Here is a 24,290-nt window from a genome sequence, read left to right on the forward strand (position 1 = left end):
CGTGCACCTTCGCCGGGGTGGGCACCTCGGCTGGGTTGCGCGCCCTGGTGCGCACCAAGGAGCGCTCCGAAGTGTGCTCCAAGGTGCGGCGTGCACGAAGTCGGAGCCCGGTTTGCCCCGGGTGCGCACCTCGCGTGCACCTTCGCCGCGGTGGGCACCTTGGCTGGGTTGGGCACCATTGAGCGCTCCGAAGTGTGCTCCAAGGTGCGCACCATGGCCCTCCAAGGTGCGCAGCATGGCGTGCACGAAGTCGGAGCCCGGTTTGCCCCGGGTGCGCACCTCGCGTGCACCTTCGCCAGGGTGGGCACCTCGGTGCGCACACCTTCTCAATGTTTTCTTGCCTTTTCTGGAAATTGGTGAAGGCAGCGCATCAAAGGTGCGCACCTCGGTGTGCTCCGAGGTGCGAACCCGAGAGCGCTCCGAGGTGCCCACGAAGTCGAAAGTCGGGTTAATTGCATTGTTTTCCCCGGGTGCGCTCCGAGGTGCGCAACATCGGTGCGCACCAAGGAGGGCTCCGAAGTGTGCTCCAAGGTGCGCACGATTCGGAGCTCGGTTTGCCCGGGGTGCGCACACCTTGGCTGGGTTGCGCACCCTTTGTGCGCTCCAAGGTGCGCACGAAGTCGGAGCTCGGTTTGCCCCGGGTGCGCACCTTCGCCAGGGTGCGCACCTTGATGCGCACGCCTTGGCTGGGCTGCGCACCTTGGTGGGCGCCATGGTGCGCACCTTTCGTGCGCTCCAAGGTGCGCACGAAGTCGGAGCTCGGTTTGCCCCGGGTGCGCACCTTGGTGGGCGCCATGGTGCACTCCGAGGTGCCCAAGATTGGTGCGCACCAAGGAGCGCTCCGAAGTGCGCTCCAAGGTGCGCAGGTGCGCGCGAAGTCGAAAGTTGGGTTAATTGTCCGGTTTGCCTCGGGTGCGCACCTTGCGTGCACCTTCGCCAGGGTGGGCGCCTTGGTGCGCACACCTTGGCTGGGCTGCGCACCCGGGCGCGCACACCTTGGCACCCGCGTTTCCTTCATTTTAAATTTTTTTTTTTTACAATCTCTCAAGTGGGAAATTCTATAATCTCAACTTTTTTTGCCTTTTCAGGAAACTTTTGAATGGAGCGCATCATTGGTGCGCTCCGAAGTGTGCTCCAAGGTGCGCACCTCTGGTGTGCTCCAAAGCTCTCTCTAGCTGCGTGCACCTGCCCCGGCTGCGCACCCGGCCCCGCCCAGCTTCGCTCACCTGTCCCGGGCGTCTGGTGCGGAACCTTAGAGTAAGAAACATCACCGTGCACCTTGGCCAACGTGCGCGACTCGACCGAGCGCGCACTGGCCGAGGTGCACACCGATTTCACCTGGGTGCGCGCGCAGCACCTCGGGCGCACCGGGGTGCGCGCACAACGCCCGGGTTGCACCGTGGCCTGTGTGCTCGGGGCGCCTCGGGTGCGCGCTCGGTGTCGCCCCCGCGCGCGCGGTAGTGCGGGCAGCGCACCCCGGCCCGGCCCGGCCCCGACGAGAACGCAAACGGGCAAAAGGTTTATTCAAATAGCATTGCGACGCCCGGCGAAAAACTAAAAAAGGGTGCAACACCGGGACTTCCCGGGAGGTCACCCATCCCAGTACTACTCCGGCCCAAGCGCGCTTAACTGCGGAGTTCTGATGGGATCCGGTGCACTAACGCTGGTATGATCGCACCCGTTATGAGCTTGTCGCAGTGTGTACTTAGCAAACCGCGACCCACGTGCGAATCCACCCCGGCCACCCACCCCCGTCGAGGTGCACACCCTCCCTCGCGAAGTGCGCCCCGTTCGCCAAGTGTGAGCCCTGCCCGGGTGCGCGCACCTTGCTAGGGCGTCGGGTGTGCACCCGGCCCGGCCTACGTGCGTGCACCTGGACGGGGCGTCGTGTGCGTGCAGTGTCCCGTCTGCAACGCGGTGCCCACACACCACCTCGGGCGCAACGACCTGCGCTCACATGTGGGCCGAGTGCACCTTGGTGCATGTTCGGGGCGCCTCGGGTGCACGCTCGATCTTGCCCCGGTGCACCAAGGCGCTCGGTTTGCCCCGGGTGCGCACTTGGTGCAAGGTGGGCACCCAAAATAGGGATCAAGCACCAAAACACAAGTTTCGGGATGCAAAATGGGACCCAAGGACCACAAATGCGTTCCAAGACCCATGATGGGTCCACGAGAACAAAAATGTGTTCCGAGACTTAATAAACAAATATTGGGTTTTAGGAGAAGAAACATGCTCTGATGCCCAAAACGAGAATCGACCCCGAAAAGGCCACAGGCCAAAAGTGGGATGCGAGACAAAAAAAAATGGGACCCGAGGACCAAAATTGGGTTCCCAGGTCGAAGACAGGGCAACCGGACAAGAAACGACCTCTAAGGCTCGAAATGAGTCCCGACGACTAAAACTTGACAAGAAGCACCCATCAGGCACCCAACTCGACACCCATGGGATGCCGACCCACCCGGGCTTCCACCTAGCACACCTTGGCACCCACCCACCCTCGCACCCAACCTCGCACCCAACTTAGCACCTTTGAACCCACATTGGCACTCACCCTGACCCTGGCACCTTGGAACCCACATTGGCACTCACCTTGACCCTGGCACCCACCTTTGCACTCACCTTGGGACCCACCCTGGCTCCCACCTCGGCACCCACCCAGACACCCACCTTGGTTCCTTGGCACCCACCTTGGATCCTTGGCACCCACCCCGACACCCACCTTGGCACGCAACTTGGCTACTTGCCACCCACCTTGGCTCCTTGACGCCCACCCCGACAACCACCCCGTGACCTACCCTGGCTAGGGTTGGTGCACACCCACCCTGGTGCCCACCTTGGCACCCACCCCATGACCCACCTTGGCACGCACCTTAGTACCCACCCCGTTACCCACCCTAGGACCCACCCCGTGACCCACCTTGGCCAGGGTGGGTGCCTTGGTGCGCACAACTTGCCTGGGCTGCACACCAAGGCGGGCTCAAGATGGCACCCGCGTTCCGTTTTTTTCACTATCTTTCAAAACGGAAATTTTAAAATCTCGTTTTTTTTTTTTTTTTGCCTTTTCTGGAAATTAGTGAAGGCAGCGCATCAAAGGTGCGCAATGCTGGTGCGAACCCGGGAGCGCTCCGATGTGTGCTCCAAGGTGCGGCGTGCACGAAGTCCGAGCCCGGCTTGCCCCGGGTGCGCACCTCGCGTGCACCTTCGCCGGGGTGAGCACCTTGGCTGGGTTGCGCGCCCTGGTGCGCACCAAGGAGCGCTCTGAAGTGTGCTCCAAGGTGCGGCGTGCACGAAGTCGGAGCTCGGTTTGCCCCGGGTGTGCACCTCGGGTGCGCACCTCGCGTGCACCTTCGCTGCGGTGGGCACCTTGGCTGGGTTGCGCGCCTTGGTGGGCACCATGCAGTGCACGAAGTCGGAGCCCGGTTTGCCCCGGGCGCGCACCTCCGCCAGGGTGGGCACCTTGGTGCGCACAACTTGCCTGGGCTGCGCACCAGGAAGGGCTCAAGATGGCACCCGCGTTCCGTTTTTTTCACTATCTTTCAGAACGGAAATTTTAAAATATCGTTTTTTTTTGCCTTTTCTGGAAATTAGTGAAGGCAGCGCATCAAAGGTGCGCAACGCTGGTGCGAACCTGGGAGCGCTCCGATGTGTGCTCCAAGGTGCGGCGTGCACGAAGTCGGAGCCCGGTTTGCCCCGGGTGCGCCCTGGTGGGCACCATGGTGCGCACCAAGGAGCGCTCCGAAGTGTGCTCCAAGGTGCGGCCTGCACGAAGTCGGAGCCCGGTTTGCCCCGGGCGTGCACCGCGGGTGGGCACCTTGGTGCGCATGCCTTGCCTGGGCTGCGCACCAGGGCGGGCTCAAGATGGCACCCGCGTTCCGTTTTTTTCACTATCTTTCAAAACGGAAATTTTAAAATCTCATTTTTTTTTGCCTTTTCTGGAAATTAGTGAAGGCAGCGCATCAAAGGTGCGCACCTCGCTGCCCACCACGGTGCGCAACGCCGGTGGGCACCCGGGAGTGCTTCGAAGTGTGCTCCAAGGTGCTGCGTGCACGTTGTCGGAGCCCGGTTTGCCCCGGGTGCGCACCTCGCGTGCACCTTCGTCGGGGTGGGCACCTTGGCTGGGTTTGCCCCGGCTGCGCTCCGAAGCGGGGTTATTGGAGCGCCGCCTCTTTTTTTGTCGGAGCGTTTGGTGGGGTTTCTCGCATTGGCTCTTCCCAGGCCCGGTTGCCACCCTGGCGCGCACGAAGTCGGAAGTAGGGTTAATTGCCCGGGTGCGCACCTTTGCCAGGGTGGGCACCTTACCTGGGCTGTGCACCAGGGCGGGCTCAAGATGGCACCCGCGTTCCGTTTTTTTCACTATCTTTCAAAACGGAAATTTTAAAATCTCCTCTTTTTTTTGCCTTTTCTGGAAATTAGTGAAGGCAGCGCATCAAAGGTGCGCACCTCGCTGCCCACCTTGGTGTGCTCTGAGGTGCGCACCCGGGAGCGCTACGAAGTGTGCTCCAAGGTGCGGCGTGCACGTTGTCGGAGCCCGGTTTGCCCCGGGTGCGCACCTCGCCTGCACCTTGGCCGGGGTGGGCACCCTGGCTGGGTTTGCCCAGGGTGCGCTCCGAAGCGGGGTTACTGGAGCGCCCCCTCTTTTTTTGTCAGAGCGTTTGGTGGGGTTTCTCGCATTGGCTCTTCCCAGGCCCGGTTGTTGGGTGCGCTCCCACCCTGGCGCGCGCGAAGTTGGAAGTTGGGTTAATTGCCCGGGCGCGCACCTTCGCCAGGGTGGGCACCTTGGTGCGCACACCTTGGCTGGGCTGCGCACCAGGGCGGGCTCAAGATGGCACCAGCATTCCCTTTTTCTCACTATCTTTCAAAACGGAAATTTTAAAATCTCGTTTTTTTTTGCCTTTTATGGAAATTAGTGAAGGCATCGCATCAAAGGTGCGCACCTCGCTGCCCACCTTGGTGTGCTCCGAGGTGCCCACCACGGTGCGCTCCGAGGTGCCCACCACGGTGCGCAACGCCGGTGCGAACCCGGGAGCGCCCCGATGTGTGCTCCAAGGTGCGGCGTGCACGAAGCCGGACCCCGGTTTGCCCCGGGTGCGCACCTCGCGTGCACCTTGGTGCGCACACCTTGGCTGGGTTGCGCGGCCTGGTGGGCACCATGGTGCGCACCAAGGAGCGCTCCAAAGTGTGCTCCAAGGTGCGGCGTGCACGAAGTCCTAGCCCGGTTTGCCCCGGGTGCGCACCTTCGCCGCGGTGGGCACCATGGCGTGCACGAAGTCGGAGCCCGGTTTGCCCCGGGTGCGCACCTCGCGTGCACCTTCGCCGGGGTGGGCACCTCGGCTGGGTTGCGCGCCCTGGTGCGCACCAAGGAGCGCTCCGAAGTGTGCTCCAAGGTGCGGCGTGCACGAAGTCGGAGCCCGGTTTGCCCCGGGTGCGCACCTTCGCCGCGGTGGGCACCCTGGTGCGCACCATGGCGTGCACGAAGTCGGAGCCCGGTTTGCCCCGGGTGCGCACCTCGCGTGCACCTTCGGCGGGGTTGCGCGCCCTGGTGCGCACCAAGGAGCGCTCCGAAGTGTGCTCCAAGGTGCGGCGTGCACGAAGTCGGAGCCCGGTTTGCCCCGGGTGCGCACCTCGCGTGCACCTTCGGCGGGGTTGCGCGCCCTGGTGGGCACCATGGTGCGCACCAAGGAGCGCTCCGAAGTGTGCTCCAAGGTGCGGCGTGCACGAAGTCGGAGCCCGGTTTGCCCCGGGTGCGCACCTCGCGTGCACCTTCGCCGCGGTGGGCACCATGGCGTGCACGAAGTCGGAGCCCGGTTTGCCCCGGGTGCGCACCTCGCGTGCACCTTCGCCGGGGTGGGCACCTCGGCTGGGTTGCGCGCCCTGGTGCGCACCAAGGAGCGCTCCGAAGTGTGCTCCAAGGTGCGGCGTGCACGAAGTCGGAGCCCGGTTTGCCCCGGGTGCGCACCTCGCGTGCACCTTGGCGCGGTGGGCACCATGGCGTGCACGAAGTCGGAGCCCGGTTTGCCCCGGGTGCGCACCCCGCGTGCACCTTCGCCGGGGTGGGCACCTCGGCTGGGTTGCGCGCCCTGGTGCGCACCAAGGAGCGCTCCGAAGTGTGCTCCAAGGTGCGGCGTGCACGAAGTCGGAGCCCGGTTTGCCCCGGGTGCGCACCTCGCGTGCACCTTCGCCGCGGTGGGCACCTTGGCTGGGTTGGGCACCATTGAGCGCTCCGAAGTGTGCTCCAAGGTGCGCACCATGGCCCTCCAAGGTGCGCAGCATGGCGTGCACGAAGTCGGAGCCCGGTTTGCCCCGGGTGCGCACCTCGCGTGCACCTTCGCCAGGGTGGGCACCTCGGTGCGCACACCTTCTCAATGTTTTCTTGCCTTTTCTGGAAATTGGTGAAGGCAGCGCATCAAAGGTGCGCACCTCGGTGTGCTCCGAGGTGCGAACCCGAGAGCGCTCCGAGGTGCCCACGAAGTCGAAAGTCGGGTTAATTGCATTGTTTTCCCCGGGTGCGCTCCGAGGTGCGCAACATCGGTGCGCACCAAGGAGGGCTCCGAAGTGTGCTCCAAGGTGCGCACGATTCGGAGCTCGGTTTGCCCGGGGTGCGCACACCTTGGCTGGGTTGCGCACCCTTTGTGCGCTCCAAGGTGCGCACGAAGTCGGAGCTCGGTTTGCCCCGGGTGCGCACCTTCGCCAGGGTGCGCACCTTGATGCGCACGCCTTGGCTGGGCTGCGCACCTTGGTGGGCGCCATGGTGCGCACCTTTCGTGCGCTCCAAGGTGCGCACGAAGTCGGAGCTCGGTTTGCCCCGGGTGCGCACCTTGGTGGGCGCCATGGTGCACTCCGAGGTGCCCAAGATTGGTGCGCACCAAGGAGCGCTCCGAAGTGCGCTCCAAGGTGCGCAGGTGCGCGCGAAGTCGAAAGTTGGGTTAATTGTCCGGTTTGCCTCGGGTGCGCACCTTGCGTGCACCTTCGCCAGGGTGGGCGCCTTGGTGCGCACACCTTGGCTGGGCTGCGCACCCGGGCGCGCACACCTTGGCACCCGCGTTTCCTTCATTTTAAATTTTTTTTTTTTACAATCTCTCAAGTGGGAAATTCTATAATCTCAACTTTTTTTGCCTTTTCAGGAAACTTTTGAATGGAGCGCATCATTGGTGCGCTCCGAAGTGTGCTCCAAGGTGCGCACCTCTGGTGTGCTCCAAAGCTCTCTCTAGCTGCGTGCACCTGCCCCGGCTGCGCACCCGGCCCCGCCCAGCTTCGCTCACCTGTCCCGGGCGTCTGGTGCGGAACCTTAGAGTAAGAAACATCACCGTGCACCTTGGCCAACGTGCGCGACTCGACCGAGCGCGCACTGGCCGAGGTGCACACCGATTTCACCTGGGTGCGCGCGCAGCACCTCGGGCGCACCGGGGTGCGCGCACAACGCCCGGGTTGCACCGTGGCCTGTGTGCTCGGGGCGCCTCGGGTGCGCGCTCGGTGTCGCCCCCGCGCGCGCGGTAGTGCGGGCAGCGCACCCCGGCCCGGCCCGGCCCCGACGAGAACGCAAACGGGCAAAAGGTTTATTCAAATAGCATTGCGACGCCCGGCGAAAAACTAAAAAAGGGTGCAACACCGGGACTTCCCGGGAGGTCACCCATCCCAGTACTACTCCGGCCCAAGCGCGCTTAACTGCGGAGTTCTGATGGGATCCGGTGCACTAACGCTGGTATGATCGCACCCGTTATGAGCTTGTCGCAGTGTGTACTTAGCAAACCGCGACCCACGTGCGAATCCACCCCGGCCACCCACCCCCGTCGAGGTGCACACCCTCCCTCGCGAAGTGCGCCCCGTTCGCCAAGTGTGAGCCCTGCCCGGGTGCGCGCACCTTGCTAGGGCGTCGGGTGTGCACCCGGCCCGGCCTACGTGCGTGCACCTGGACGGGGCGTCGTGTGCGTGCAGTGTCCCGTCTGCAACGCGGTGCCCACACACCACCTCGGGCGCAACGACCTGCGCTCACATGTGGGCCGAGTGCACCTTGGTGCATGTTCGGGGCGCCTCGGGTGCACGCTCGATCTTGCCCCGGTGCACCAAGGCGCTCGGTTTGCCCCGGGTGCGCACTTGGTGCAAGGTGGGCACCCAAAATAGGGATCAAGCACCAAAACACAAGTTTCGGGATGCAAAATGGGACCCAAGGACCACAAATGCGTTCCAAGACCCATGATGGGTCCACGAGAACAAAAATGTGTTCCGAGACTTAATAAACAAATATTGGGTTTTAGGAGAAGAAACATGCTCTGATGCCCAAAACGAGAATCGACCCCGAAAAGGCCACAGGCCAAAAGTGGGATGCGAGACAAAAAAAAATGGGACCCGAGGACCAAAATTGGGTTCCCAGGTCGAAGACAGGGCAACCGGACAAGAAACGACCTCTAAGGCTCGAAATGAGTCCCGACGACTAAAACTTGACAAGAAGCACCCATCAGGCACCCAACTCGACACCCATGGGATGCCGACCCACCCGGGCTTCCACCTAGCACACCTTGGCACCCACCCACCCTCGCACCCAACCTCGCACCCAACTTAGCACCTTTGAACCCACATTGGCACTCACCCTGACCCTGGCACCTTGGAACCCACATTGGCACTCACCTTGACCCTGGCACCCACCTTTGCACTCACCTTGGGACCCACCCTGGCTCCCACCTCGGCACCCACCCAGACACCCACCTTGGTTCCTTGGCACCCACCTTGGATCCTTGGCACCCACCCCGACACCCACCTTGGCACGCAACTTGGCTACTTGCCACCCACCTTGGCTCCTTGACGCCCACCCCGACAACCACCCCGTGACCTACCCTGGCTAGGGTTGGTGCACACCCACCCTGGTGCCCACCTTGGCACCCACCCCATGACCCACCTTGGCACGCACCTTAGTACCCACCCCGTTACCCACCCTAGGACCCACCCCGTGACCCACCTTGGCCAGGGTGGGTGCCTTGGTGCGCACAACTTGCCTGGGCTGCACACCAAGGCGGGCTCAAGATGGCACCCGCGTTCCGTTTTTTTCACTATCTTTCAAAACGGAAATTTTAAAATCTCGTTTTTTTTTTTTTTTTGCCTTTTCTGGAAATTAGTGAAGGCAGCGCATCAAAGGTGCGCAATGCTGGTGCGAACCCGGGAGCGCTCCGATGTGTGCTCCAAGGTGCGGCGTGCACGAAGTCCGAGCCCGGCTTGCCCCGGGTGCGCACCTCGCGTGCACCTTCGCCGGGGTGAGCACCTTGGCTGGGTTGCGCGCCCTGGTGCGCACCAAGGAGCGCTCTGAAGTGTGCTCCAAGGTGCGGCGTGCACGAAGTCGGAGCTCGGTTTGCCCCGGGTGTGCACCTCGGGTGCGCACCTCGCGTGCACCTTCGCTGCGGTGGGCACCTTGGCTGGGTTGCGCGCCTTGGTGGGCACCATGCAGTGCACGAAGTCGGAGCCCGGTTTGCCCCGGGCGCGCACCTCCGCCAGGGTGGGCACCTTGGTGCGCACAACTTGCCTGGGCTGCGCACCAGGAAGGGCTCAAGATGGCACCCGCGTTCCGTTTTTTTCACTATCTTTCAGAACGGAAATTTTAAAATATCGTTTTTTTTTGCCTTTTCTGGAAATTAGTGAAGGCAGCGCATCAAAGGTGCGCAACGCTGGTGCGAACCTGGGAGCGCTCCGATGTGTGCTCCAAGGTGCGGCGTGCACGAAGTCGGAGCCCGGTTTGCCCCGGGTGCGCCCTGGTGGGCACCATGGTGCGCACCAAGGAGCGCTCCGAAGTGTGCTCCAAGGTGCGGCCTGCACGAAGTCGGAGCCCGGTTTGCCCCGGGCGTGCACCGCGGGTGGGCACCTTGGTGCGCATGCCTTGCCTGGGCTGCGCACCAGGGCGGGCTCAAGATGGCACCCGCGTTCCGTTTTTTTCACTATCTTTCAAAACGGAAATTTTAAAATCTCATTTTTTTTTGCCTTTTCTGGAAATTAGTGAAGGCAGCGCATCAAAGGTGCGCACCTCGCTGCCCACCACGGTGCGCAACGCCGGTGGGCACCCGGGAGTGCTTCGAAGTGTGCTCCAAGGTGCTGCGTGCACGTTGTCGGAGCCCGGTTTGCCCCGGGTGCGCACCTCGCGTGCACCTTCGTCGGGGTGGGCACCTTGGCTGGGTTTGCCCCGGCTGCGCTCCGAAGCGGGGTTATTGGAGCGCCGCCTCTTTTTTTGTCGGAGCGTTTGGTGGGGTTTCTCGCATTGGCTCTTCCCAGGCCCGGTTGCCACCCTGGCGCGCACGAAGTCGGAAGTAGGGTTAATTGCCCGGGTGCGCACCTTTGCCAGGGTGGGCACCTTACCTGGGCTGTGCACCAGGGCGGGCTCAAGATGGCACCCGCGTTCCGTTTTTTTCACTATCTTTCAAAACGGAAATTTTAAAATCTCCTCTTTTTTTTGCCTTTTCTGGAAATTAGTGAAGGCAGCGCATCAAAGGTGCGCACCTCGCTGCCCACCTTGGTGTGCTCTGAGGTGCGCACCCGGGAGCGCTACGAAGTGTGCTCCAAGGTGCGGCGTGCACGTTGTCGGAGCCCGGTTTGCCCCGGGTGCGCACCTCGCCTGCACCTTGGCCGGGGTGGGCACCCTGGCTGGGTTTGCCCAGGGTGCGCTCCGAAGCGGGGTTACTGGAGCGCCCCCTCTTTTTTTGTCAGAGCGTTTGGTGGGGTTTCTCGCATTGGCTCTTCCCAGGCCCGGTTGTTGGGTGCGCTCCCACCCTGGCGCGCGCGAAGTTGGAAGTTGGGTTAATTGCCCGGGCGCGCACCTTCGCCAGGGTGGGCACCTTGGTGCGCACACCTTGGCTGGGCTGCGCACCAGGGCGGGCTCAAGATGGCACCAGCATTCCCTTTTTCTCACTATCTTTCAAAACGGAAATTTTAAAATCTCGTTTTCTTTTGCCTTTTATGGAAATTAGTGAAGGCATCGCATCAAAGGTGCGCACCTCGCTGCCCACCTTGGTGTGCTCCGAGGTGCCCACCACGGTGCGCTCCGAGGTGCCCACCACGGTGCGCAACGCCGGTGCGAACCCGGGAGCGCCCCGATGTGTGCTCCAAGGTGCGGCGTGCACGAAGCCGGACCCCGGTTTGCCCCGGGTGCGCACCTCGCGTGCACCTTGGTGCGCACACCTTGGCTGGGTTGCGCGGCCTGGTGGGCACCATGGTGCGCACCAAGGAGCGCTCCGAAGTGTGCTCCAAGGTGCGGCGTGCACGAAGTCCTAGCCCGGTTTGCCCCGGGTGCGCACCTTCGCCGCGGTGGGCACCATGGCGTGCACGAAGTCGGAGCCCGGTTTGCCCCGGGTGCGCACCTCGCGTGCACCTTCGCCGGGGTGGGCACCTCGGCTGGGTTGCGCGCCCTGGTGCGCACCAAGGAGCGCTCCGAAGTGTGCTCCAAGGTGCGGCGTGCACGAAGTCGGAGCCCGGTTTGCCCCGGGTGCGCACCTTCGCCGCGGTGGGCACCCTGGTGCGCACCATGGCGTGCACGAAGTCGGAGCCCGGTTTGCCCCGGGTGCGCACCTCGCGTGCACCTTCGGCGGGGTTGCGCGCCCTGGTGCGCACCAAGGAGCGCTCCGAAGTGTGCTCCAAGGTGCGGCGTGCACGAAGTCGGAGCCCGGTTTGCCCCGGGTGCGCACCTCGCGTGCACCTTCGGCGGGGTTGCGCGCCCTGGTGGGCACCATGGTGCGCACCAAGGAGCGCTCCGAAGTGTGCTCCAAGGTGCGGCGTGCACGAAGTCGGAGCCCGGTTTGCCCCGGGTGCGCACCTCGCGTGCACCTTCGCCGCGGTGGGCACCATGGCGTGCACGAAGTCGGAGCCCGGTTTGCCCCGGGTGCGCACCTCGCGTGCACCTTCGCCGGGGTGGGCACCTCGGCTGGGTTGCGCGCCCTGGTGCGCACCAAGGAGCGCTCCGAAGTGTGCTCCAAGGTGCGGCGTGCACGAAGTCGGAGCCCGGTTTGCCCCGGGTGCGCACCTCGCGTGCACCTTGGCGCGGTGGGCACCATGGCGTGCACGAAGTCGGAGCCCGGTTTGCCCCGGGTGCGCACCCCGCGTGCACCTTCGCCGGGGTGGGCACCTCGGCTGGGTTGCGCGCCCTGGTGCGCACCAAGGAGCGCTCCGAAGTGTGCTCCAAGGTGCGGCGTGCACGAAGTCGGAGCCCGGTTTGCCCCGGGTGCGCACCTCGCGTGCACCTTCGCCGCGGTGGGCACCTTGGCTGGGTTGGGCACCATTGAGCGCTCCGAAGTGTGCTCCAAGGTGCGCACCATGGCCCTCCAAGGTGCGCAGCATGGCGTGCACGAAGTCGGAGCCCGGTTTGCCCCGGGTGCGCACCTCGCGTGCACCTTCGCCAGGGTGGGCACCTCGGTGCGCACACCTTCTCAATGTTTTCTTGCCTTTTCTGGAAATTGGTGAAGGCAGCGCATCAAAGGTGCGCACCTCGGTGTGCTCCGAGGTGCGAACCCGAGAGCGCTCCGAGGTGCCCACGAAGTCGAAAGTCGGGTTAATTGCATTGTTTTCCCCGGGTGCGCTCCGAGGTGCGCAACATCGGTGCGCACCAAGGAGGGCTCCGAAGTGTGCTCCAAGGTGCGCACGATTCGGAGCTCGGTTTGCCCGGGGTGCGCACACCTTGGCTGGGTTGCGCACCCTTTGTGCGCTCCAAGGTGCGCACGAAGTCGGAGCTCGGTTTGCCCCGGGTGCGCACCTTCGCCAGGGTGCGCACCTTGATGCGCACGCCTTGGCTGGGCTGCGCACCTTGGTGGGCGCCATGGTGCGCACCTTTCGTGCGCTCCAAGGTGCGCACGAAGTCGGAGCTCGGTTTGCCCCGGGTGCGCACCTTGGTGGGCGCCATGGTGCACTCCGAGGTGCCCAAGATTGGTGCGCACCAAGGAGCGCTCCGAAGTGCGCTCCAAGGTGCGCAGGTGCGCGCGAAGTCGAAAGTTGGGTTAATTGTCCGGTTTGCCTCGGGTGCGCACCTTGCGTGCACCTTCGCCAGGGTGGGCGCCTTGGTGCGCACACCTTGGCTGGGCTGCGCACCCGGGCGCGCACACCTTGGCACCCGCGTTTCCTTCATTTTAAATTTTTTTTTTTTACAATCTCTCAAGTGGGAAATTCTATAATCTCAACTTTTTTTGCCTTTTCAGGAAACTTTTGAATGGAGCGCATCATTGGTGCGCTCCGAAGTGTGCTCCAAGGTGCGCACCTCTGGTGTGCTCCAAAGCTCTCTCCAGCTGCGTGCACCTGCCCCGGCCGCGCACCCGGCCCCGCCCAGCTTCGCTCACCTGTCCCGGGCGTCTGGTGCGGAACCTTAGAGTAAGAAACATCACCGTGCACCTTGGCCAACGTGCGCGACTCGACCGAGCGCGCACTGGCCGAGGTGCACACCGATTTCACCTGGGTGCGCACGCAGCACCTCGGGCGCACCGGGGTGCGCGCACAACGCCCGGGTTGCACCGTGGCCTGTGTGCTCGGGGCGCCTCGGGTGCGCGCTCGGTGTCGCCCCCGCGCGCGCGGTAGTGCGGGCAGCGCACCCCGGCCCGGCCCGGCCCCGACGAGAACGCAAACGGGCAAAAGGTTTATTCAAATAGCATTGCGACGCCCGGCGAAAAACTAAGAAAGGGTGCAACACCGGGACTTCCCGGGAGGTCACCCATCCCAGTACTACTCCGGCCCAAGCGCGCTTAACTGCGGAGTTCTGATGGGATCCGGTGCACTAACGCTGGTATGATCGCACCCGTTATGAGCTTGTCGCAGTGTGTACTTAGCAAACCGCGACCCACGTGCGAATCCACCCCGGCCACCCACCCCCGTCGAGGTGCACACCCTCCCTCGCGAAGTGCGCCCCGTTCGCCAAGTGTGAGCCCTGCCCGGGTGCGCGCACCTTGCTAGGGCGTCGGGTGTGCACCCGGCCCGGCCTACGTGCGTGCACCTGGACGGGGCGTCGTGTGCGTGCAGTGTCCCGTCTGCAACGCGGTGCCCACACACCACCTCGGGCGCAACGACCTGCGCTCACATGTGGGCCGAGTGCACCTTGGTGCATGTTCGGGGCGCCTCGGGTGCACGCTCGATCTTGCCCCGGTGCACCAAGGCGCTCGGTTTGCCCCGGGTGCGCACTTGGTGCAAGGTGGGCACCCAAAATAGGGATCAAGCACCAAAACACAAGTTTCGGGATGCAAAATGGGACCCAAGGACCACAAATGCGTTCCAAGACCCATGATGGGTCCACGAGAACAAAAATGTGTTCCGAGACTTAATAAACAAATATTGGGTTTTAGGAGAAGAAACATGCTCTGATGCCCAAAACGAGAATCGACCCCGAAAAGGCCACAGGCCAAAAGTGGGATGCGAGACAAAAAAAAATGGGACCCGAGGACCAAAATTGGGTTCCCAGGTCGAAGACAGGGCAACCGGACAAGAAACGACCTCTAAGGCTCGAAATGAGTCCCGACGACTAAAACTTGACAAGAAGCACCCATCAGGCACCCAACTCGACACCCATGGGATGCCGACCCACCCGGGCTTCCACCTAGCACACCTTGGCACCCACCCACCCTCGCACCCAACCTCGCACCCAACTTAGCACCTTTGAACCCACATTGGCACTCACCCTGACCCTGGCACCTTGGAACCCACATTGGCACTCACCTTGACCCTGGCACCCACCTTTGCACTCACCTTGGGACCCACCCTGGCTCCCACCTCGGCACCCACCCAGACACCCACCTTGGTTCCTTGGCACCCACCTTGGATCCTTGGCACCCACCCCGACACCCACCTTGGCACGCAACTTGGCTACTTGCCACCCACCTTGGCTCCTTGACGCCCACCCCGACAACCACCCCGTGACCTACCCTGGCTAGGGTTGGTGCACACCCACCCTGGTGCCCACCTTGGCACCCACCCCATGACCCACCTTGGCACGCACCTTAGTACCCACCCCGTTACCCACCCTAGGACCCACCCCGTGACCCACCTTGGCCAGGGTGGGTGCCTTGGTGCGCACAACTTGCCTGGGCTGCACACCAGGGCGGGCTCAAGATGGCACCCGCGTTCCGTTTTTTTCACTATCTTTCAAAACGGAAATTTTAAAATCTCGTTTTTTTTTTTTTTTTGCCTTTTCTGGAAATTAGTGAAGGCAGCGCATCAAAGGTGCGCAATGCTGGTGCGAACCCGGGAGCGCTCCGATGTGTGCTCCAAGGTGCGGCGTGCACGAAGTCCGAGCCCGGCTTGCCCCGGGTGCGCACCTCGCGTGCACCTTCGCCGGGGTGAGCACCTTGGCTGGGTTGCGCGCCCTGGTGCGCACCAAGGAGCGCTCTGAAGTGTGCTCCAAGGTGCGGCGTGCACGAAGTCGGAGCTCGGTTTGCCCCGGGTGTGCACCTCGGGTGCGCACCTCGCGTGCACCTTCGCTGCGGTGGGCACCTTGGCTGGGTTGCGCGCCTTGGTGGGCACCATGCAGTGCACGAAGTCGGAGCCCGGTTTGCCCCGGGCGCGCACCTCCGCCAGGGTGGGCACCTTGGTGCGCACAACTTGCCTGGGCTGCGCACCAGGAAGGGCTCAAGATGGCACCCGCGTTCCGTTTTTTTCACTATCTTTCAGAACGGAAATTTTAAAATATCGTTTTTTTTTGCCTTTTCTGGAAATTAGTGAAGGCAGCGCATCAAAGGTGCGCAACGCTGGTGCGAACCTGGGAGCGCTCCGATGTGTGCTCCAAGGTGCGGCGTGCACGAAGTCGGAGCCCGGTTTGCCCCGGGTGCGCCCTGGTGGGCACCATGGTGCGCACCAAGGAGCGCTCCGAAGTGTGCTCCAAGGTGCGGCCTGCACGAAGTCGGAGCCCGGTTTGCCCCGGGCGTGCACCGCGGGTGGGCACCTTGGTGCGCATGCCTTGCCTGGGCTGCGCACCAGGGCGGGCTCAAGATGGCACCCGCGTTCCGTTTTTTTCACTATCTTTCAAAACGGAAATTTTAAAATCTCATTTTTTTTTGCCTTTTCTGGAAATTAGTGAAGGCAGCGCATCAAAGGTGCGCACCTCGCTGCCCACCACGGTGCGCAACGCCGGTGGGCACCCGGGAGTGCTTCGAAGTGTGCTCCAAGGTGCTGCGTGCACGTTGTCGGAGCCCGGTTTGCCCCGGGTGCGCACCTCGCGTGCACCTTCGTCGGGGTGGGCACCTTGGCTGGGTTTGCCCCGGCTGCGCTCCGAAGCGGGGTTATTGGAGCGCCGCCTCTTTTTTTGTCGGAGCGTTTGGTGGGGTTTCTCGCATTGGCTCTTCCCAGGCCCGGTTGCCACCCTGGCGCGCACGAAGTCGGAAGTAGGGTTAATTGCCCGGGTGCGCACCTTTGCCAGGGTGGGCACCTTACCTGGGCTGTGCACCAGGGCGGGCTCAAGATGGCACCCGCGTTCCGTTTTTTTCACTATCTTTCAAAACGGAAATTTTAAAATCTCCTCTTTTTTTTGCCTTTTCTGGAAATTAGTGAAGGCAGCGCATCAAAGGTGCGCACCTCGCTGCCCACCTTGGTGTGCTCTGAGGTGCGCACCCGGGAGCGCTACGAAGTGTGCTCCAAGGTGCGGCGTGCACGTTGTCGGAGCCCGGTTTGCCCCGGGTGCGCACCTCGCCTGCACCTTGGCCGGGGTGGGCACCCTGGCTGGGTTTGCCCAGGGTGCGCTCCGAAGCGGGGTTACTGGAGCGCCCCCTCTTTTTTTGTCAGAGCGTTTGGTGGGGTTTCTCGCATTGGCTCTTCCCAGGCCCGGTTGTTGGGTGCGCTCCCACCCTGGCGCGCGCGAAGTTGGAAGTTGGGTTAATTGCCCGGGCGCGCACCTTCGCCAGGGTGGGCACCTTGGTGCGCACACCTTGGCTGGGCTGCGCACCAGGGCGGGCTCAAGATGGCACCAGCATTCCCTTTTTCTCACTATCTTTCAAAACGGAAATTTTAAAATCTCATTTTTTTTTGCCTTTTATGGAAATTAGTGAAGGCATCGCATCAAAGGTGCGCACCTCGCTGCCCACCTTGGTGTGCTCCGAGGTGCCCACCACGGTGCGCTCCGAGGTGCCCACCACGGTGCGCAACGCCGGTGCGAACCCGGGAGCGCCCCGATGTGTGCTCCAAGGTGCGGCGTGCACGAAGCCGGACCCCGGTTTGCCCCGGGTGCGCACCTCGCGTGCACCTTGGTGCGCACACCTTGGCTGGGTTGCGCGGCCTGGTGGGCACCATGGTGCGCACCAAGGAGCGCTCCAAAGTGTGCTCCAAGGTGCGGCGTGCACGAAGTCCTAGCCCGGTTTGCCCCGGGTGCGCACCTTCGCCGCGGTGGGCACCATGGCGTGCACGAAGTCGGAGCCCGGTTTGCCCCGGGTGCGCACCTCGCGTGCACCTTCGCCGGGGTGGGCACCTCGGCTGGGTTGCGCGCCCTGGTGCGCACCAAGGAGCGCTCCGAAGTGTGCTCCAAGGTGCGGCGTGCACGAAGTCGGAGCCCGGTTTGCCCCGGGTGCGCACCTTCGCCGCGGTGGGCACCCTGGTGCGCACCATGGCGTGCACGAAGTCGGAGCCCGGTTTGCCCCGGGTGCGCACCTCGCGTGCACCTTCGGCGGGGTTGCGCGCCCGTGCGCACCAAGGAGCGCTCCGAAGTGTGCTCCAAGGTGCGGCGTGCACGAAGTCGGAGCCCGGTTTGCCCCGGGTGCGCACCTCGCGTGCACCTTCGGCGGGGTTGCGCGCCCTGGTGGGCACCATGGTGCGCACCAAGGAGCGCTCCGAAGTGTGCTCCAAGGTGCGGCGTGCACGAAGTCGGAGCCCGGTTTGCCCCGGGTGCGCACCTCGCGTGCACCTTCGCCGCGGTGGGCACCATGGCGTGCACGAAGTCGGAGCCCGGTTTGCCCCGGGTGCGCACCTCGCGTGCACCTTCGCCGGGGTGGGCACCTCGGCTGGGTTGCGCGCCCTGGTGCGCACCAAGGAGCGCTCCGAAGTGTGCTCCAAGGTGCGGCGTGCACGAAGTCGGAGCCCGGTTTGCCCCGGGTGCGCACCTCGCGTGCACCTTCGCCGCGGTGGGCACCATGGCGTGCACGAAGTCGGAGCCCGGTTTGCCCCGGGTGCGCACCCCGCGTGCACCTTCGCCGGGGTGGGCACCTCGGCTGGGTTGCGCGCCCTGGTGCGCACCAAGGAGCGCTCCGAAGTGTGCTCCAAGGTGCGGCGTGCACGAAGTCGGAGCCCGGTTTGCCCCGGGTGCGCACCTCGCGTGCACCTTCGCCGCGGTGGGCACCTTGGCTGGGTTGGGCACCATTGAGCGCTCCGAAGTGTGCTCCAAGGTGCGCACCATGGCCCTCCAAGGTGCGCAGCATGGCGTGCACGAAGTCGGAGCCCGGTTTGCCCCGGGTGCGCACCTCGCGTGCACCTTCGCCAGGGTGGGCACCTCGGTGCGCACACCTTCTCAATGTTTTCTTGCCTTTTCTGGAAATTGGTGAAGGCAGCGCATCAAAGGTGCGCACCTCGGTGTGCTCCGAGGTGCGAACCCGAGAGCGCTCCGAGGTGCCCACGAAGTCGAAAGTCGGGTTAATTGCATTGTTTTCCCCGGGTGCGCTCCGAGGTGCGCAACATCGGTGCGCACCAAGGAGGGCTCCGAAGTGTGCTCCAAGGTGCGCACGATTCGGAGCTCGGTTTGCCCGGGGTGCGCACACCTTGGCTGGGTTGCGCACCCTTTGTGCGCTCCAAGGTGCGCACGAAGTCGGAGCTCGGTTTGCCCCGGGTGCGCACCTTCGCCAGGGTGCGCACCTTGATGCGCACGCCTTGGCTGGGCTGCGCACCTTGGTGGGCGCCATGGTGCGCACCTTTCGTGCGCTCCAAGGTGCGCACGAAGTCGGAGCTCGGTTTGCCCCGGGTGCGCACCTTGGTGGGCGCCATGGTGCACTCCGAGGTGCCCAAGATTGGTGCGCACCAAGGAGCGCTCCGAAGTGCGCTCCAAGGTGCGCAGGTGCGCGCGAAGTCGAAAGTTGGGTTAATTGTCCGGTTTGCCTCGGGTGCGCACCTTGCGTGCACCTTCGCCAGGGTGGGCGCCTTGGTGCGCACACCTTGGCTGGGCTGCGCACCCGGGCGCGCACACCTTGGCACCCGCGTTTCCTTCATTTTAAATTTTTTTTTTTTACAATCTCTCAAGTGGGAAATTCTATAATCTCAACTTTTTTTGCCTTTTCAGGAAACTTTTGAATGGAGCGCATCATTGGTGCGCTCCGAAGTGTGCTCCAAGGTGCGCACCTCTGGTGTGCTCCAAAGCTCTCTCCAGCTGCGTGCACCTGCCCCGGCCGCGCACCCGGCCCCGCCCAGCTTCGCTCACCTGTCCCGGGCGTCTGGTGCGGAACCTTAGAGTAAGAAACATCACCGTGCACCTTGGCCAACGTGCGCGACTCGACCGAGCGCGCACTGGCCGAGGTGCACACCGATTTCACCTGGGTGCGCGCGCAGCACCTCGGGCGCACCGGGGTGCGCGCACAACGCCCGGGTTGCACCGTGGCCTGTGTGCTCGGGGCGCCTCGGGTGCGCGCTCGGTGTCGCCCCCCGCGCGCGCGGTAGTGCGGGCAGCGCACCCCGGCCCGGCCCGGCCCCGACGAGAACGCAAACGGGCAAAAGGTTTATTCAAATAGCATTGCGACGCCCGGCGAAAAACTAAGAAAGGGTGCAACACCGGGACTTCCCGGGAGGTCACCCATCCCAGTACTACTCCGGCCCAAGCGCGCTTAACTGCGGAGTTCTGATGGGATCCGGTGCACTAACGCTGGTATGATCGCACCCGTTATGAGCTTGTCGCAGTGTGTACTTAGCAAACCGCGACCCACGTGCGAATCCACCCCGGCCACCCACCCCCGTCGAGGTGCACACCCTCCCTCGCGAAGTGCGCCCCGTTCGCCAAGTGTGAGCCCTGCCCGGGTGCGCGCACCTTGCTAGGGCGTCGGGTGTGCACCCGGCCCGGCCTACGTGCGTGCACCTGGACGGGGCGTCGTGTGCGTGCAGTGTCCCGTCTGCAACGCGGTGCCCACACACCACCTCGGGCGCAACGACCTGCGCTCACATGTGGGCCGAGTGCACCTTGGTGCATGTTCGGGGCGCCTCGGGTGCACGCTCGATCTTGCCCCGGTGCACCAAGGCGCTCGGTTTGCCCCGGGTGCGCACTTGGTGCAAGGTGGGCACCCAAAATAGGGATCAAGCACCAAAACACAAGTTTCGGGATGCAAAATGGGACCCAAGGACCACAAATGCGTTCCAAGACCCATGATGGGTCCACGAGAACAAAAATGTGTTCCGAGACTTAATAAACAAATATTGGGTTTTAGGAGAAGAAACATGCTCTGATGCCCAAAACGAGAATCGACCCCGAAAAGGCCACAGGCCAAAAGTGGGATGCGAGACAAAAAAAAATGGGACCCGAGGACCAAAATTGGGTTCCCAGGTCGAAGACAGGGCAACCGGACAAGAAACGACCTCTAAGGCTCGAAATGAGTCCCGACGACTAAAACTTGACAAGAAGCACCCATCAGGCACCCAACTCGACACCCATGGGATGCCGACCCACCCGGGCTTCCACCTAGCACACCTTGGCACCCACCCACCCTCGCACCCAACCTCGCACCCAACTTAGCACCTTTGAACCCACATTGGCACTCACCCTGACCCTGGCACCTTGGAACCCACATTGGCACTCACCTTGACCCTGGCACCCACCTTTGCACTCACCTTGGGACCCACCCTGGCTCCCACCTCGGCACCCACCCAGACACCCACCTTGGTTCCTTGGCACCCACCTTGGATCCTTGGCACCCACCCCGACACCCACCTTGGCACGCAACTTGGCTACTTGCCACCCACCTTGGCTCCTTGACGCCCACCCCGACAACCACCCCGTGACCTACCCTGGCTAGGGTTGGTGCACACCCACCCTGGTGCCCACCTTGGCACCCACCCCATGACCCACCTTGGCACGCACCTTAGTACCCACCCCGTTACCCACCCTAGGACCCACCCCGTGACCCACCTTGGCCAGGGTGGGTGCCTTGGTGCGCACAACTTGCCTGGGCTGCACACCAGGGCGGGCTCAAGATGGCACCCGCGTTCCGTTTTTTTCACTATCTTTCAAAACGGAAATTTTAAAATCTCGTTTTTTTTTTTTTTTTGCCTTTTCTGGAAATTAGTGAAGGCAGCGCATCAAAGGTGCGCAATGCTGGTGCGAACCCGGGAGCGCTCCGATGTGTGCTCCAAGGTGCGGCGTGCACGAAGTCCGAGCCCGGCTTGCCCCGGGTGCGCACCTCGCGTGCACCTTCGCCGGGGTGAGCACCTTGGCTGGGTTGCGCGCCCTGGTGCGCACCAAGGAGCGCTCTGAAGTGTGCTCCAAGGTGCGGCGTGCACGAAGTCGGAGCTCGGTTTGCCCCGGGTGTGCACCTCGGGTGCGCACCTCGCGTGCACCTTCGCTGCGGTGGGCACCTTGGCTGGGTTGCGCGCCTTGGTGGGCACCATGCAGTGCACGAAGTCGGAGCCCGGTTTGCCCCGGGCGCGCACCTCCGCCAGGGTGGGCACCTTGGTGCGCACAACTTGCCTGGGCTGCGCACCAGGAAGGGCTCAAGATGGCACCCGCGTTCCGTTTTTTTCACTATCTTTCAGAACGGAAATTTTAAAATATCGTTTTTTTTTGCCTTTTCTGGAAATTAGTGAAGGCAGCGCATCAAAGGTGCGCAACGCTGGTGCGAACCTGGGAGCGCTCCGATGTGTGCTCCAAGGTGCGGCGTGCACGAAGTCGGAGCCCGGTTTGCCCCGGGTGCGCCCTGGTGGGCACCATGGTGCGCACCAAGGAGCGCTCCGAAGTGTGCTCCAAGGTGCGGCCTGCACGAAGTCGGAGCCCGGTTTGCCCCGGGCGTGCACCGCGGGTGGGCACCTTGGTGCGCATGCCTTGCCTGGGCTGCGCACCAGGGCGGGCTCAAGATGGCACCCGCGTTCCGTTTTTTTCACTATCTTTCAAAACGGAAATTTTAAAATCTCATTTTTTTTTGCCTTTTCTGGAAATTAGTGAAGGCAGCGCATCAAAGGTGCGCACCTCGCTGCCCACCACGGTGCGCAACGCCGGTGGGCACCCGGGAGTGCTTCGAAGTGTGCTCCAAGGTGCTGCGTGCACGTTGTCGGAGCCCGGTTTGCCCCGGGTGCGCACCTCGCGTGCACCTTCGTCGGGGTGGGCACCTTGGCTGGGTTTGCCCCGGCTGCGCTCCGAAGCGGGGTTATTGGAGCGCCGCCTCTTTTTTTGTCGGAGCGTTTGGTGGGGTTTCTCGCATTGGCTCTTCCCAGGCCCGGTTGCCACCCTGGCGCGCACGAAGTCGGAAGTAGGGTTAATTGCCCGGGTGCGCACCTTTGCCAGGGTGGGCACCTTACCTGGGCTGTGCACCAGGGCGGGCTCAAGATGGCACCCGCGTTCCGTTTTTTTCACTATCTTTCAAAACGGAAATTTTAAAATCTCCTCTTTTTTTTGCCTTTTCTGGAAATTAGTGAAGGCAGCGCATCAAAGGTGCGCACCTCGCTGCCCACCTTGGTGTGCTCTGAGGTGCGCACCCGGGAGCGCTACGAAGTGTGCTCCAAGGTGCGGCGTGCACGTTGTCGGAGCCCGGTTTGCCCCGGGTGCGCACCTCGCCTGCACCTTGGCCGGGGTGGGCACCCTGGCTGGGTTTGCCCAGGGTGCGCTCCGAAGCGGGGTTACTGGAGCGCCCCCTCTTTTTTTGTCAGAGCGTTTGGTGGGGTTTCTCGCATTGGCTCTTCCCAGGCCCGGTTGTTGGGTGCGCTCCCACCCTGGCGCGCGCGAAGTTGGAAGTTGGGTTAATTGCCCGGGCGCGCACCTTCGCCAGGGTGGGCACCTTGGTGCGCACACCTTGGCTGGGCTGCGCACCAGGGCGGGCTCAAGATGGCACCAGCATTCCCTTTTTCTCACTATCTTTCAAAACGGAAATTTTAAAATCTCGTTTTCTTTTGCCTTTTATGGAAATTAGTGAAGGCATCGCATCAAAGGTGCGCACCTCGCTGCCCACCTTGGTGTGCTCCGAGGTGCCCACCACGGTGCGCTCCGAGGTGCCCACCACGGTGCGCAACGCCGGTGCGAACCCGGGAGCGCCCCGATGTGTGCTCCAAGGTGCGGCGTGCACGAAGCCGGACCCCGGTTTGCCCCGGGTGCGCACCTCGCGTGCACCTTGGTGCGCACACCTTGGCTGGGTTGCGCGGCCTGGTGGGCACCATGGTGCGCACCAAGGAGCGCTCCGAAGTGTGCTCCAAGGTGCGGCGTGCACGAAGTCCTAGCCCGGTTTGCCCCGGGTGCGCACCTTCGCCGCGGTGGGCACCATGGCGTGCACGAAGTCGGAGCCCGGTTTGCCCCGGGTGCGCACCTCGCGTGCACCTTCGCCGGGGTGGGCACCTCGGCTGGGTTGCGCGCCCTGGTGCGCACCAAGGAGCGCTCCGAAGTGTGCTCCAAGGTGCGGCGTGCACGAAGTCGGAGCCCGGTTTGCCCCGGGTGCGCACCTTCGCCGCGGTGGGCACCCTGGTGCGCACCATGGCGTGCACGAAGTCGGAGCCCGGTTTGCCCCGGGTGCGCACCTCGCGTGCACCTTCGGCGGGGTTGCGCGCCCTGGTGCGCACCAAGGAGCGCTCCGAAGTGTGCTCCAAGGTGCGGCGTGCACGAAGTCGGAGCCCGGTTTGCCCCGGGTGCGCACCTCGCGTGCACCTTCGGCGGGGTTGCGCGCCCTGGTGGGCACCATGGTGCGCACCAAGGAGCGCTCCGAAGTGTGCTCCAAGGTGCGGCGTGCACGAAGTCGGAGCCCGGTTTGCCCCGGGTGCGCACCTCGCGTGCACCTTCGCCGCGGTGGGCACCATGGCGTGCACGAAGTCGGAGCCCGGTTTGCCCCGGGTGCGCACCTCGCGTGCACCTTCGCCGGGGTGGGCACCTCGGCTGGGTTGCGCGCCCTGGTGCGCACCAAGGAGCGCTCCGAAGTGTGCTCCAAGGTGCGGCGTGCACGAAGTCGGAGCCCGGTTTGCCCCGGGTGCGCACCTCGCGTGCACCTTCGCCGCGGTGGGCACCTTGGCTGGGTTGGGCACCATTGAGCGCTCCGAAGTGTGCTCCAAGGTGCGCACCATGGCCCTCCAAGGTGCGCAGCATGGCGTGCACGAAGTCGGAGCCCGGTTTGCCCCGGGTGCGCACCTCGCGTGCACCTTCGCCAGGGTGGGCACCTCGGTGCGCACACCTTCTCAATGTTTTCTTGCCTTTTCTGGAAATTGGTGAAGGC

General features: G+C 63.6%; 4 non-coding genes across 4 annotated transcripts; all 4 read right to left on the reverse strand.

Annotated features, from left to right (window-relative positions):
• Positions 1–1,561: 1,561 nt before the first annotated feature.
• LOC131867627 (5S ribosomal RNA) lies at positions 1,562–1,680 on the reverse strand. The gene has a single exon (XR_009366179.1). It is a non-coding gene; the product is annotated as a 5S ribosomal RNA (ribosomal RNA).
• A 5,914-nt stretch (positions 1,681–7,594) lies between these two features.
• Positions 7,595–7,713, reverse strand: LOC131867628 (5S ribosomal RNA). The gene has a single exon (XR_009366180.1). It is a non-coding gene; the product is annotated as a 5S ribosomal RNA (ribosomal RNA).
• Positions 7,714–13,627: 5,914 nt separating this feature from the next.
• Positions 13,628–13,746, reverse strand: LOC131867629 (5S ribosomal RNA). The gene has a single exon (XR_009366181.1). It is a non-coding gene; the product is annotated as a 5S ribosomal RNA (ribosomal RNA).
• Positions 13,747–19,660: 5,914 nt separating this feature from the next.
• LOC131867630 (5S ribosomal RNA) lies at positions 19,661–19,779 on the reverse strand. Its single transcript, XR_009366182.1, has one exon. It is a non-coding gene; the product is annotated as a 5S ribosomal RNA (ribosomal RNA).
• Positions 19,780–24,290: the final 4,511 nt, after the last annotated feature.

The sequence above is a fragment of the Cryptomeria japonica genome, unplaced genomic scaffold (genome assembly GCF_030272615.1).
Source record: "Cryptomeria japonica unplaced genomic scaffold, Sugi_1.0 HiC_scaffold_176, whole genome shotgun sequence".
Lineage (NCBI taxonomy): Eukaryota > Viridiplantae > Streptophyta > Pinopsida > Cupressales > Cupressaceae > Cryptomeria > Cryptomeria japonica.